Below are 16712 nucleotides of genomic sequence, written 5' to 3'. Positions count from 1 at the left end.
AGGCGGGGTGTTTGGTGTAGGTACCGGTATCTGGTTGCAGCAGGGGGTCACACTCTGAACAAGGCAGGGGGCTGAGAACCGTCCCCTGAGTGTCTCTGAGGAAAGGGCATCCCTGTTCCCTAGGATGTACAGGTGGGTAGGTTCTGCAGACAGACCACGGACACCCAATGCTTTTGGTTGTAAGGACTGGGAGGTACCAGTTATCCTTGGATCCCTGTCGCAGATGGCTAAGTGACCTGAGCGGAGCCACCTGTCCTTAGCCCCCCTGATGTGGGTAGGTGAGGACCCTGTTTAATAGGCAAAGCAGTGTCAAATATCAAACACCCACCTCTGCACTGCACAGCTGAAACAGTTGCAGTCTGCCAGCTAGGGCCTGTTCTTCTGAAAGAAGCCCACACAAGTCCATGCAGGGGGGGAAAATATTCAAAGTTCATGGACCGTTTATGCCTGGACAGGAGCTGCTTCTGTCCTGAGCTCCCCAGGTTAGTGAAGCTGGCAAATTATCTTTTCCCCCCGATGTAAATTTATTCCATCTCCAAGTCTGGAAACATGGCTCAGGGTGCTCAAATAGGGCCTATCTCGGGCCCAGGGAAATCAGCAGCCACTGAAGCCAGCTTGGAGGTGTGTGGCATGGTGAAATATATGCAAGTACTTAGCTTTTGTGAGAGCGCCGTTCTTCTCTGGTTGCAGAGGTGTGAGTAGGCTGTGAACCTGGCTGCTTCTCCCTAAGGAAACTCCAGCCGAATGCTACCAACTGCCCGCCACTGCCTCTCCTGGGAACGGTGCCTGAGGGATCCCAGCAATTCAGGTCCAGCAACTCCTCTCCACTTCTGAACAAACTCTTCCTCTCCCTGCTACTCAGTCTATTTTCTAACTTTGCATTTGATATTCAGGGCTCCTAGCTTGTCATAAATATTATCATTTCACTTGATTTTTCAGGCCTTTGTTGTAAGAGGGATCACCGGAAGCATCTGGCTATTCCGCCATCTTGGCCCTGCCTCGATATAGTTTTTTTTTTTTAATGCAAAAAACATTGCAAGAACAATTTAAGGAACTATCAGGTAACATGCATCCTTTACTGTGGAAGACCAAAGAAGAATTGACACCTTTGAATTATAGTATTGGTGAAGAATATTGAATATACCATGGACTGCCAAAAGAATGAATAAATCTGTCATGGACGAAGTACCATCAGAATGCTTCTTAAAAGCAAGGATGGTGAGACTTTGTCTCACATACTTTGGACATGCTAACAGGAGGTACCAGTCCCTGGAAAAGGACTTCATGTTTGGTAAATTAGAGGGTCAGCAAAAAAGGGGAAGACACTCAATGAGAAGGATTGACACAGTGGCTGCAACAATGGGCTCAAGCATAACAATGATTATGAGGATGGTACGGGACCGGGCAGTGTTTCGTTCTGTTTTACGTAGGGTCACTACGAGTTGGAACCAACTTGATGGCACCTAACAACAACATCTTTACTCAGATCCATCAACTGTTTCCGTTTTGCCCATTTACTCTCTTTCATATATATATGTATGTATGTATATGTATATACAGATACACACATAGATGTTGTTAGTTGCCATGAAGTCGATTCTAACTGACAGCGACCCCACCCTAAATCTCATTGTTGGTGTGGCTCAGAGCCCCAATCCTAAATCACATCGTTGGTTATCTGGCTGGCCCCCAGGCTTTATAATATCAAGTAAAACTTGAGTGAACAGATTTGGGAATTAGTCGAATTTATATGCAGTATAGCCTAATTGTGGAAGCAGAAGTAGATGGGTATTTTAGAACTTAGCTCATTATCCCTGAGGAGTCATCATGCCATAGGCATTACCTGTTGTCATTGAGTCAATTTTGACTCATAGAGACCCTATAGAACAGAGTAGAGCTTTCCCATAGGGTTTCCAAGGAGTAGCTGGTGGATTCGAACTCTTGACCTTTAGGTTAGCTGCCGTAGCTCTTAAACACTGTGCCACCGGGGCTCTGCCATAGGCATTGGGTAGTATATTTTATAGATAAAATGAAGTATTTGGTTACTTTTTTAAGTACTCTAAATGGAGGTGGTTTATGAGAGATCCTATTTTACTTGGGAAACTTTATAAGAGGGATGCATAAATAAAACAGAGTCATGGCAAATGCATTTGGATAATCCTAAAGTATGTTTTCAACCAGCTGTTGTGACCTGGTAAAATATCCTTTTGCATTGTAAAGATATTTACACCTGCCAAGTCATATGGATACTTAAGCCACCAAGATGCTTGAGATATACAGTTCCACTGTTTAGCTCAAGAAGGCTTTGGACTGAAATTGAAGACAAGGGAGAAAAACTCCATGAACAACTAGGTGCTATGGAGGAAAAAAGATAAAGTCAAACTGTGCCATGTGGAGCTTTATGAAATCCATTGCCATTGCATTGATTCTGACTCATAGCGACCCTGTAAGACAGAGTAGAACTGCCCCATAGGGTTTCCATGAAGCACCAGGTGGATTTGAACTGCCAACCGTTTGGTTAGCAGCCATAGCTCTTTACCACTGCACCACCAGATTTTTGGGAGCTTTATGAGTTATGCAGAAATGCTTCTGGGACTAAAAAAGATGGTGGGGAAGGAATGGGAGGGGAATGGTATAAACGAGGTTTCTGATCCCCTTTATCTTCGCAACCAGATCAGATATGACTTTGTCTTTTGGGCTTCTGCTTAAAACCTCATTGAAGAAGAATTATGGCTTTAAAACAATTTTAAAAACCTGGTGTAGAAGAATAAAAATGGAACAAGTTGCCCAGTAATTCACAAGATGAAAGCGTTAAGACAATTTCTCATGGCTGCAGATGTCAGTTTCCAAAGTATGGAGAATGTATCTTAACCAAAGTGACCTTAAAGATTTCATACACGGAGTGAATACAATCTCTTAGGTTTTGCTGAAGTTTTAGAGTAGGATTCATGATTAGAATGCTGTAATAAATGTATCTACTTTATCTAGAAAGCTCATCTGATGGGGTAAAGGATTGTGGTCAAGAGCCCAGCTGCTAACCAGCAGCAGTTTGGACCCAACAGCTGCTCCTCGGGAGAAAGATGTGGCAGTCAGCTTCTGTAAAGATTACAGCTTTGGAAACCCTACGGGGCAGTTCTACCCTGTCCTACAGGGTCACTGTGAGTCCGAATTGACTGCACAGCAATGGATTTTATTTGGGCTCATACCCCACACTGTAAATCCATAGGCCTAAGGGGGAAACATTATGGTGAAACCCAATGGGTAATGATGTGGTTGGGAGAATACTATGAATTTCTTGGAAAAATTGATGTTTTGGATGATAATAGATGAAAAGCAAGATAAAGCATGATGGTGCATTTTAACTATGTCTCCAATGACTAGGGTTCTTCTTCCACAGCATAGCATCCAAAAGTTCATGATTCACTATGCCAGCAGTTTCAGCTCTCGAATAGAGGACTTCATATGCTTTTGGTTGAGAAAGGCAAGGCCGTGGGACACAGAATTTGTAGCTCTAAAGTAGGCAAGTTTTGGACAAAATGGTGATGCTTATTCCTTTCTTCATCTTACCTCATGATTTCCAGTAACATCCATCACTTTCGCAGGATGAGCCCTTTCTTCGTGATGGTGTGCCTGCTTTGGAATTTCTTTTTCCTCAAGATTTCCAATCAATTAGATGGGCTTGGGCTATCCTCCTGCTGGAAGGAAAAAAAACCCATTGCTGTCAAGTCAATTCTGACTCATAGCGACCCTATAGGACAGAGTATAACTGCCCCATAGAGTTTCCAAGGAGTGCCTGGTGGATTCGAACTGCCAACTTTTGGTTAGCAGACATAGCACTTAACCACTACACCACCAGGTTTTTTTTTTTTTTATTAGCATTCCTTCCCTGCACATGCTTGAGCTCATTCCCACACACCAACCACCTTAGAATGGTCTAGCAGGACTAGGATGGGACTAGGGAGACTTGCTCTGTAATTCTCTGGGCTGGCTTTCTGTACCACTCTTCCTGAATGATTAAATGTGTTAAGGTCAGGATTTGGTGTATAGATAGGGGGTTGTTCAAGGAAAGGCAACAATGCAGAGACTACAGGGCCTTTACCTTATCTGAGCAAAAGAAATCATTTATTTTATTTTGTTTATTTTTTTGGTGATGTCTTTTGATGGGCATAAGGGTTTAATTTTTATTTATTTATTATTGTACTTTAGATGAAAGTTTATAGAACAAACTAGCTTCTCATTAAACAATTAATACACATATTGTTTTGTGACATCGGTTACCAATCCCAAGACAGGTCAGCACTCTCCCTTCTCAACCTTGGGTTCCCTATTACCTGCTTTCCTGTTCCCTCCTGCCTTGTAGTCCTTGCCCCTTGGCTGGTATGCCCATTTAATCTCTTTTTTTTTTTTATGGGCTTGTCTAGTCTTTGAATGAAGGGTGAACCTCAGGAGTGACCTCATTACTGAGCTAAAAGAGTGTCTGGAGGCCATACTTTCAGGGTTTCAACAGTCTCTGTCAGGCCAGTAAGTCTGGTCTTTCTTTTTGAGTTAGAATTTTGTTCTACATTTTTTCCAGCTCTGTGTGGGACCCTCTATTGTGATCCCTGTCAGAGCAGTCAGTGGTGGTTGCCGGGCACCATCTAGTTGTGCTGGACTCAGTATGGTGGAGGCTGTGGTAGCTGTGCTCCATTACTCCTTTGGACTAATCTTTCCCTTTTTTCTTTGGTTTTCTTCATTCCCCCTTGCTCTTGAAGCAGTAAGGCCAGTGGAGTGTCTTAGATGTTTGCTCACAAGCTTTTAAGAACCCAGACGCTACTCACCAAGGTAAAATGTAGAACTTTTTCTTTATAAACTATGTTATGCCAATTGAGCTAGAAGTTCCCCCAGACTATGGTCCGCACAGCCCTCAGTCCTGTAACTCAGTCTCTCGCAGAGTTGGATGTGTCTTATGGAGTTTCCATGATCTTGAGCAAAATAAATTCTAAGCTGAGCCCTTATGATCAGGATAGGAGAACACACACACAGATTTGGGAGCAAAGTTTCAGTGGGCATTCACCTTTAGAATTTCTTGCATTCTGGGAGAATGCAAGAGATGGGCTTAATTCTGAAGGCAAATGGCTTATGGTATGAGATGACTCAGAAGAGGCAGATTTACTCAATTTTAATTTTACTCCTCTCTTCTCTCTCTCAAGAGACATGGACTTGAACAAATTCAACATGGATTAGTAGTGGGCTCCTTGTTTCTTCGGGTCATTGTAGACATGGAATGCCAAGACACATGGGTTGCGATTGCTCTCCTGCCTCCACTCTTGGTGTGCCACAAAAAAGGCCATTCCACTGTCAATGGTAAATACAAGGTAGCAAGTAGCCCTAGCATCACCATCCCACAACCGACGCTTTTGCTGCATTGCTGCTGTTACATTGAAATTTAGTGGTTAAAAGCAGGGGTTTTAAGTCAGATTGACCTAGGCCCTAGCTTCATCACCTACTATTTATATGAACTTGGGAAGTTTCTAAATTGCTCCAAGCCTCAGTTTCCTAATTTATCAACATATTACCTACTTCCCAAGGTTTCTGCAAAAATTAGACTATTTTAAAGCTTGTGGAACAGTGTCTGGCTTACAGTCAGAACTTAGCAAATTCCCTTGTCCAAGGTGTCTCTGGGTACTTAGTTCTTAAGAGATGATATTGTGACCTCACAGCTGCTGTTTGCCTTAACTGCAAGCCCAGTGCCTAGTAGGAAAGGAAATCTCATGAGTCCTAGCCTGGAAATTCAATGCTTAAAAGTTACCTCTTAAGCAGTTTTTAGCTCATTCATTTTATTGCCACCTAAACTCAAAAGCATGCCAGCTTAGTTTAATTGCAGAGCGAAGACTGCCAAATGCACAACATGTTTTTTGAAATATATTGTTGAAGACTCAATTTAATTTAAAAAATATTGATGGCCCTCTTTATATCTTTCTATATTCTCTGGTGTGCCGGAGGAGCAGGCTAGTTATGTACTCTACAAACGGGTTCCACCTAATAAAGAAAAAAGTCTGAAGTTATAATACATAATCAGTGCACCTTGCTTCAGGGATTTTTCAGTGGGCGGGTGGGAGGGACAGGGATAAAATTACCCTGTGGGGTTTTGTCTATTGTCACACATTTCCATGTTCCTCTTCTTCCTTTTTACCACCTCTTTAAATATTTTGGAGCTGGGGCATATTGGAAACCCTGGTGGCTTAGTGGTTAAGAGTTTGTCTGCCAACCGAAAGGTCTACAGTTCAAACCCACCAGACACTCCTTGGAAACCCGGTGGGGGCAATTCTACTTTGTCCTATAGGGTGGCTATGAATTGAAATCGACTGGACGGCACTGAGTTTTGAGGCATATAGACCCTCAGAGAGGGGTATGAGTAAGTTGAAAGCTTTAAAAACTCACAGGAGATTCTGAAATGTGCCTAATTTACTCGCCTCACCAAAGTTTTGATTTACAAAATTACTTGTCAGTGAAGCCCCAGGGAAAGTATACATTATAACTCCACTCGTTGGGAAAATACAGCTACACTTACAGTGACTCAATTCACACTCAAGAAACACATCTATTGCCTAATGTGAAGAACGTATGGAAATGTAGTCGTCACGCCAAGCCCTCCAAAGCATTTTCTCTTCTAGTCAGCAGCATTTCCTTCTAGCAGAGCGGAGTGGGACCCTGGAGAGCAAAGAAAGCATGAGGGAAGGAGATTTCTAGGAAAAGGCTATTGGGGACATACATTTGTTCTTCCCATTCCCCACCCATTGCCCATCCATAATATATAGCAGTGCCAGAGGCTTTTCTCAGTGTGGTACCTCAACTTTGTGGTGGGAATAAGCCAAGGGATAGGTGCAGCTCTCTTTATACAGAGCAAGGACAAGAAGGGTGTGAAGAGAAGGATAAAAAGCTACTTTTGAGCCCTTGCCACTCTAAGGTCTGATGGTATGACAGCAACAACGTTGCCTGTTTCAATCTATTTAGGTTCCCAATGGCAAAGGAGAGTGTGAACTTCAATCAACATACGCAAGAGTTCAATACGTGTCCAGCTACATTTAACAAAGCAACAAGGGAGAGGGATCATTTTCATGGATGCTGTTGAGAGAACTTGACATTGCTATGGAGAAAAAATGAACTTAAACATACACCTCGTGCCATATATCACAATCAATGACATATGGATTGAAGAGCCAAATATTCAGAAAAGAGTGAATTATAGGAGCGGAAAAAGAAGAATATAGAACAACTGTTACATCTATGGAGGGAGACAATGTATTGATTAAAAAAAAATAAACAACAAGTACAATCCAACTAAACCAAGATAAAAGTTAAGTGACAAAACAGAAAACTATATTCAATACATATGATGGTAGGTTCATATCCAAAATATACTAAGAGTTTTTATAAATTTACATTAAATTCACTGTGGACAGTAGTCAAAGAATATGAAGAATGATTTCATAAGATGAAACCCCTTTAGTAAATTAACACAGGAAACAATGTTTAATCTTACCAACAGTAAAAGAAGTGTGAATTAAAATGATGATGTGTTACTATATACCTCTAAAATTAGCAAAAAATAAAGAAATATTATTAAAACTGTTGTTAGGTGCTGTGGAGTTGGTTCCAACACAGTGATCCTATGTACAACAGAATGAAACACTACCCCATCCTGCTCCATCCTCACAATCCTTGTTGTGCTTGAGCCCACTGTTGCAGGCACTGTGTCGATCCATCTCTTTGAGAGTCTTCCCCTTTTTCACTGACCCTCTACTTTACCAAGCATGATGTTCTTCTCTAGGGATTGGTCCCTCCTGATAACATGTCCAAAATACAGGAGGCGAAGTCTCGCCATCCCTGCTTCTAAGGAGCTTTTTGGCTGTACTTCTTCCAAGACAGATCTGTTCGTTCTTTTGGCAGTCCACGGTATAGTCAGTATTCTTCACCAACACTATAGTTCAAAGGCATCAATTCTTCTTTGGTCTTCCTTATTCGTTGTCCAGCTGTTGCATGCATATGAGGCGATTGAAAATTTCATGGTTTGGGTAAGGTACACCTTAGGCCTCAAAGTGACATCTTTGCTCTTTAATGCTTTAAAGAGGTCTTTTGCAGCAGATTTGCCCAACATAGTATGTCATTCGATTTCTTGACTGCTGCTTTCAAGAATTGGTAGTGAGCGTTAAACATATAGTTACTCCTAGAACTTATTCTAAATGAGAGTTAAGAGTGAGAGAATATACTATCACTATATGATGAGACATTGTAGGTATACTACAACCTTAAAACAAATGGTAGGAAAAAGGGGATAACATAAAAGATATGCAAGAGCAATATAAATCAGAAAAGGGATAACATAAAAAATGTTAAAAGCTTTTTTCAGTAATCATATTGGTAGAGGCAGTATTAGTATTTTTATGCAGATATTGTGTGTTAAGTAGAAATGGCAACTGAATAATTGTAGAATTTTTAAGTCATGAATTCTCAGTGGGGCTGATATCACCCCCTGGAAGGTGAAAAATGATTCTTGGGAAATGAAAATATCTTTATCTTGTTCTGTGTGTACATATAGTACATAAACAGATATGCAGCATATCTGTGGTATTAAAATTTTATGGTGGCTGGTTGTTAGGGAAAAAATGTCTTAAAAGGCTACTTATGAATGAAAGAAAGGCCTTTCTTTGGGGATAATTAAAATGTTCTGGAATTAGATAATGGTGATGGTTGCAAAAGTTTTGAATATACTAAAAACCACTGAATTGTATGCTTTAAAAGGGTGAATTTTATGGTCTGTGAATTATATCTCAAAAAAATATTCCGGCTGATAAATGAAAATAAAATGATAAAATGACTATTTTCAACTGAGCATCAATGGCTGCTCAAAAAAAAGAAACTGTGAGACTAATAAAGACCCAGATCTAGCAGGAAATAGAGGGGAACTTGTTGTACAACCCCATGAGCCTGCAGTCAGCAACATCCAGACTGTAGAAAACTCTATAGGAAAGCAGCACTGGTTCTTTAACATAAATTATAGGGAAAAGAAATGGATGGAAAAAACCTAGATCTAAGATAGGCTTAAAAGACATATCAAATTATATATATATATATATATTTTTAATTGGGCAAGTTTAAAGTATGGTATCTAGAGATTTATTTACCTTTGGGTGATTAAATTATAAAGAATGCAAAGACATCTTTACGTTAAAATCCAGCGTAGTGGTTACCTTTGGAGTGAGAGAAGGGGCCATGTTTGACATTGAGCACCTGGAGGAACATCTGGGGTGGCTGGCAAAGTTCTATTTTTTTGACCTGGGTGGCAGTTACAAGGGAGTTATTCTTATAATAATTCACCAAGCTCTATATTTGTTGTGTGTAGTTTTCTGTCAGTGCTTTGTTTTAAAACCAAAAGATAAAAAAAATTGACCTACATAAATGTAAATGTTGGAAGAGTTCAGAAGAACAACAATATGGATTATGGGCATATTTCTTCAAGTAAATTTAATGATAATGATAAACAAAACTAATTATTAGGAAGTGACTTTCCATCCCTTCTCAATATTATAAATGGAGCAATTACAAAGAGGAAACATCTCACGCTATATCTAGAATGACTGGTTTTATAAGACGGCCTGTGTCCTAAGTATGCTTCAATGGGATCTGTATAACTGGGACACTTAGACAAAGAACATCCATCTTATAATCGTGAATTGTCCACGATGAATTTTTAATTTAGTTAGTCTGTATAGTCATTTTTCAAAAACTCCAAACAATGGGACCTTTATTTGAGGATGTCAGGTTAATTCAGAATCCTTGATGCAGAGTTTCAATCTTGTCAATACCCAAGGGACCTCCTTTCCTCTCCTTAATTCTCTATCCACCCCTAGCCTTAGCAAGTGACCTCTCCTCCTATTTTGCTGAGTCTCAGTCCATTGTATATCCTCTTATCTTCAGTCAACTCATCTCTGCCTCTATACATACTGTCTCATCCTTGTCTCCAGTCTTAAAGGAAGAGCCAGACCCTCTTCCTCTCTAAGAGTGGAATTTCACCTCTGCCTCAGTTGCGAAATGGCTATTGAACACTTCAGCTTTGATGTATTCCTATACACATTGTATTTTCCATTAAAAACCAAACCTGTTGCCATCAAGTCGATTCTGACTCATAGAGACCCTATAGGGCAAAGTAGAACTGCCCCATAGGGTTTCCAAGGAGCACCTGGTGGATTTGAACTGCCAACCTTTGGTTAGCAGCTGAGGTCTTAACCACTGCACCACCAGGGCTCCACTTTTATCAAAGACATCCCTGAAGTATCCAGTCTTGGGGACTGGGGGAGATTCTTTGTGACACTGATGCTGAAGACAGACAAGACCAATGGCATAAGGGCTGGTTTTGGTAAATGAAAAATTCTGGTTGGGATATGACCTATTTGAAGGAAGGCAAAAGAGCACGACCAAAGCCCCATGCACTGTGGTAGATATGGTATTAACCTATCAATGTTATTACGCTTTATTTTAAAAATATTTCTTGTTCATCTGGTATGTGCAGAATATTGCACGGGATGCTGTGGGAGAGGGTGAACACGGATAAGTGAGACATAGCCCTTGCCTTCAAGGAGCTAATGGTAAATTATTTTAATACAAACACTCTACTAGGCAGCAGATAAAGGTAAGGATGGGGTGAGTATGGAAGTGAGTGGGGACAACAGGATACTAAGGCTGGGGTGAATGTGGAAATAAACACTTGCAAGTTTTCCAGCTGGAAAGTTCTAGGCAGCATTGGCATGTTCTATACTTAAGAGCCCTTCAACAAAATTCGAACAGCATTCTTTACAGAAATGGAAAAATCAGTCCTTAACTTTATATATATAGAATGGTAAGAGGTAATGTTGAAAGAGAAGAACAAAGTAGGACCCACACTTCCTGATTTTATAGGTATAACAATAGACACATAGACCAACGGAGTAGGATTAAGAGTCCAGAAATATACCCACACAACCATGGCCAACTGATTTTTGACAAGAGTGCTAAGTCCACTTGATAAGGATAGAAGAGTCTCCTCAATAAATGGTGGTGGGAAAATGGAATTTCCACATGCAGAAAAATGAAACAGGATGCATCCCTCACACCATACACAAAAACATTCAAAATGGATTAAGGACTTAAATGTGAAAATTAAAACCATAAAATACTGAGAAGAAAATGCGGGGGCAACACTGTCACACCTAGCTTTTAATGATTATCTAATATAACAACAAAAGAACAAACAGCAAAAGACAAATAAATAAGACCTCATAAAAATTAAAAACTTGTGTTCATCAAAAGACTCTATGAGAAAAGTGATAAGACAAGCTACTGACTGGGAGAATATCTTTGGGAACCACATATCCAGTTAAGAATCTGATAACCAAAATATATATAAAACTTTGACAAGTTAACAACAAAAAGACAAATAATCATAAAATGGGCAAAAGACTTGAATAGACATTTCACCAAAGAGGACATTCAAATGGCCACCGAACACATGAAAAGATGCTCAACATCATTAGCTATCAAAGACGTAAGTCAAAACCACAATGAGATACCATTTCACTTCCACTAGGATGGCTAAGAGAGCAACAAAACAAAAAATAACAAATGTTGCAGATGATGTGGGGAAATTGGAACCTTTACCCATTGCTGGTAGGGATGAAAATGGTACAGTTGTTGAGGAAAACAGTGTGGCAGTTCCTCAAAAAGCTAAAAATAGAACTACCATATGACCCAGCAATTCTACTCTTAGTTATATACCCAAAAGACCTGAGAGCAGAGACTCCAACAGAGACTTGTACACCAATGTTCATTGCAGCACTATTCACAATAGCCAAAATGTGGAAACAACCTAAATGTCCACCAACAGCTGAATGGATAAACAAAATGTAATACATACCTACAGTGGAATAGTACTCAGCCAGTAGGAGAAATGAAGTCTTGATACATGCTGCAGTATGGATGGAGCTCGAACACATTACACTGAGTAAAATAAGTCAGTCACAAAGAGACAAATACTGTATGGCCTCACTTATATAAAAACATAAGAAAACTCAAATGTACAGAGACCAAAGGTTATTAGTTCATTGCTAAAGTTCTAGCAACATTGTTTCTCATCTGGACTCTGAAGTCAAACAGACTTGGGATTCTGGTCCTGGCTCAGTCACTTGCAGCTGCCTGACTCGATGCAGCGGTTTCTCTCCTTTCTCCTGAGAGAAATATTAACCATTTGTCAATGAAAATGCGGTCTCAAAGATGTCCTTGACAGAACACATCTATTTTAGTGTCTCCATACTGCAGTTGATGATGAGGACAGAGCATTTTAAAATTTTTTTATTGTGCTTTAAGTGAAAGTTTACAGTTCAAGTTAGTTTTTCATACAAAAATTTATACACACATTGTTATGTGACCCTAGTTGCTCTCCATATAATGTGACACCACACTCCTCCTTTCCCCCCCTGTATTTCCTTTGTCCATTCAACCAGCTCCTGTCCCTTTCTGCTATCTCTTCTAGCTTCTGGACAGGAGCTGCCCATTTAGTCTGATGTATCTTCTTGAGCTAAAAAGCATACTCTTCCTAAGTATCATTTTCTGTTTTATAGTCCAGTCTAATCTTTGTCTGAAGAGTTGGCTTTGAGAATGGTTTTAGTTTTGGGCTAACAGAGCCCGGAGGCCATGTCTTCTGGGATCCCTCCAGTCTCGGACCATTAAGTCTGATCTTTTTACTAGAATTTGAGATCTGCAACCCACTTTTCCCCTGCTCCGTCAGGGACTCTCTGTTGAGTTCCCTGTCAGGGCGGTCGTTGGTGGTAGCTGGGCACCATCTAGTTCTCCTGGTCTCAGGCTGATGTAGTCTCTGGTTTATGTGGCCATTTCTGTCTCTTGGGCTCATAATTACCTTATGTCTTTGGTGTTCTTCATTTTGCTTTGCTCCAGGTATGTTGAGACCAATTGATGAATCTTAGATGGCCTCTTGCTAGCGCTTAAGACCCCAGCCGCCACTCTCCAAAGTGGGATGCAGAATGTTTTCTTAATAGATTTTATTATGCCAATTGACTTAGATGTCCCCTGAATCCATGGTCCCCAAACCCCTGCCCCTGCTACGCTGGCTTTCGAAGCATTCAGTTTATTCAGGAAACTTCTTTGCTTTTGGTTTAGTCTAGTTGCGCTGACCTCGCCTATATTGTGTGTTGTCTTTCCTGTTACCTAAAGTAGTTCCTTTTTTTTTTTAGAGTAGTTCCTATCCACTATCTAATTAGTGAATACCCCTCTCCCACCCTACCTCACTCCCCACTGTTGTAACCATCAAAGAATATTTTCTTCTGTGTTTAAACTATTTCTTGAGTTCTTATAATAGTGGTCTTATACAATATTTGTCCTGACTAATTTCACTCAGCATAATGCCTCCCAGATTCCTCCATGTTATGAAATGTTTCACAGATTCGTCACTGTTCTTTATCAATATGTAGTATTCCATTGTGTGACTATACCATAATTTATTTATCCATTCATCCATTGATGGGCACCTAAGTTGTTCCCATCTTTCTGCTACTGTGAGCAGTGCTGCAATGATCATGGGCGTGCATATAACTATTCGTGTGATGGCTCATATTTCTTTCTGTAGGATATATTCCAAGGAGTGGGATTGCTGGATCGTATGGTAGTTATAATTCTGGCTTTTTAAGGAAGCACCAAATTGATTTCCAAAGTGGTTGTACCATTTGACATTCTAATCAGCAGTGTTCCAGTCTCCTCACAACCTCTCCAACATTTATTATTCTGTGTTTTTTGGATTAATGCCAGCATTGTTGGAGTGAGATGGTATCTCATTGTAGTTTTGATTTGCATTTCTCTAATGGCTAATATTCGTGAGCATTTCCTCATGTATCTGTTAGCTGCCTGAATGTCTTCTTTGGTGAGGTGCCTGTTCATATCCTTTGCCCACTTTTTAATTGGATTATTTGTTTTTTTGTTGTTGGGGTTTTGCAGTATCTTATCGATTTTAGAGGTTAGAGGCTGATCAGACTTGTTGTACCCAAAACATTTTTCCCAGTCCTTAGGTGACAGAGCATTTTTTGAAATCTCTCAGTAAAGAGGAATCTAACTAGCTCCCAGTCCTTTGTAAATTGTTGAGAAAACCCAGAACAACCAGGTTTTCTCAACAACTTACAAAGGAGGATGTGGCAAATAAGGGGAAACCTGGAAGCCACTCACCCACTGAAACAAGGCCTTTTGGACTCTTTACAGTAAGAGACCACTGATATTTTTGGTCCTGGTCCAAATGGCCCTCAAATATGGGTTTGGAGCTCAGGCAAGTGGTTTATAGGCAGCTTAGGAAAGTGTAGTTTTTACAATGTATCTACTAAAAGGATCCTTGATTCCAGTGAACTCATATTTGACAAAACAAGGCAGGGGGCAGACAGGATCCTTGTTTCATGTTTATTCCGAAAAGATCCTTCTTCTCTGGGAGTACAATGTTGGATGGTTGAGGCACTTTAGTAGAATAATGACTATCCCTTTATTAGGATGAAAATAGGCCCTTCTGCAAACCCTTATTACCACACAAAATCTCCAACCGTCAGCCAGGCAGTCACTAATTCATGAGGCCACGGCATCAAGACATTCTACCGATGAAGTGTTCTGTCCTTGGCATAAAGCTTGTTCAAAGTGGTAATTAGAACAGAGGTTCCTAAATATTAAAACCATTCAATGTCAGCCTCAGGGGACTTGTAACTCATGTTGGAGATGTTCTTGCTGCTTTTAATCATGAACCATGCTACACAGACTTTTTTTTTAAGTTGCTACTTCAGTACAGACAGAACAATGCAAACGTTGGCACTTTAATATGACCTTCAGCTTCACAAGACATCCTGGGAACTTTTTCCCCAAAGGCCCAGAGCAGGCATCCCAAAACAATTTTTTAGGATGGGCTTGTGTATCTTGAAGTCTGATCTATTTGGCGTTCAAACCTGTTGCTGACTCTTCTCCTTCCTTATCTATAAGGATTCCTGGCAGAGAGGAAAGAATGTTCATTAATCACTTCTACCCTGTCTCTGCACACACACATTGCATGCACGTGCTCACATGAACACACTACCTCTTGGCTCCCATGCCACCCAACCCCTGCACATGTTCAGCTTCTGTGAATAGAACTGTTGTAGATCTGAAAGGGACCGGCAATGTCATCTGAGCCAACTCCCACATTTTATAAATGGGGAAGCTGAGGTTCAAAGAAATGAACAGCAGAGCCAGGACTCAAATTCAGTTTCTTGTGTACTACAAGGAAACCTGTGAGAGCTGGAACTCTACAGGAATGCCTTGTTTTTCTAGGTCTCACAAGTCTTCCACCTTTGACAGGATGTAGTCTTTACACTTTTCTATTGCTGGGTGTAGTGGAAAATATTTGAGTTTTCCTTCTTTGACAGGTGTCCGCTTTACACAGTTCCGGCTTTTGCAGATTTTACTGTATTAGCATCACATCTGTATTTCCTTACCAGGAATTCAAGGTTTCACAGAAGTGCAAAAGCTCCTAATTTAACTCAATAAATACATCCTACACTCCCTGAAAGTGTTAAAAAGCAAAGATGTCACTTTAAGAACTAAGTTGCACCTAACCCAAGTCATGATGCTTTCAGTGGCCTCATATGCATGGGAAAGCTGGACAATGAATAAGGAAGAATGAAGAAGAATTGGTACCTTTGAATTGTGGTATTGGTAAAGAATAATGAATATACTGTGGATTGCCAGAAGAATAAACAAATCTGTCTTGGAAGAAGTATGGCCAGAATGCTCCTGAGAAACGAGGATGGTAAGACTGCGTCGCACATACTTTCGACATGTTATCAGGAAAGACCAGTCCCTGGAGGTGGACATCATGTTTAGTAGAGTGCAGGGTCAGTGAAAAAGAGGAAGACCCTCAAAGAGATGGATTGACACAGTGGCTGCAACGATAGACTCAAGCATAACAATGATCATGAGGATGGCGCAGGACCGAGCAGTGTTTAGTTCAGTTGTACATAGGGTCACTACGAGTTGGAAACAACTCAAGTGCACCTAACAACAACGACAAAAAGTGAAAAAAGCAAAGGTCCAAAATATATGTTCCGTGTCCAAAACCAAACCTGTTGTTGTGGAGTCGATTCCGACTCATAGCGACCCTATAGGACAGAGTAGAACTGCCCCATAGGATTTCCAAGGAGTGGCTGGTGGATTCAAATTGCTGGCCTTTTGGTTGGCAGCCAAGCTCTTAACCACTGCACCACCAGAGCGCCAATGTTCTGTGTAACTGTCATTTATTTATTTATTTTATATACGCACATATACCTTATGGCACTAAAAAAAAATGGCACTAGGTAACCCAAATGTAGACCCGTCTTGCTCTCATTAGGTATCTACTTTGAGGTCATAACATATATCACATTAAAACACCACCAGCGTGATTCCGATTCCTGGTGACCCCATGTGTGTCAGAGTAGAATTGCTCCATAGGGTTTTTTCAATGGCTGTGATCTTTCAGAAGTAGATCGCCAGGAGTTTCTCCCAAGGCCCCTCCAGGTGGACTCGAACCTCCAAACTTTTGGTTAGTAGCTGAGTGAGCTGTTTCGACCACCCAGTGGCCGCACGCACATACCCGCAAATCCAAGTCTAAAAATAGACAAATGATATGGATTTTCTTGAGAAGA

This window comes from Loxodonta africana, chromosome X (genome assembly GCF_030014295.1).
Source record: "Loxodonta africana isolate mLoxAfr1 chromosome X, mLoxAfr1.hap2, whole genome shotgun sequence".
Taxonomy (NCBI): Eukaryota; Metazoa; Chordata; class Mammalia; order Proboscidea; family Elephantidae; genus Loxodonta; species Loxodonta africana.
This window is presented reverse-complemented; position numbering follows the sequence as displayed.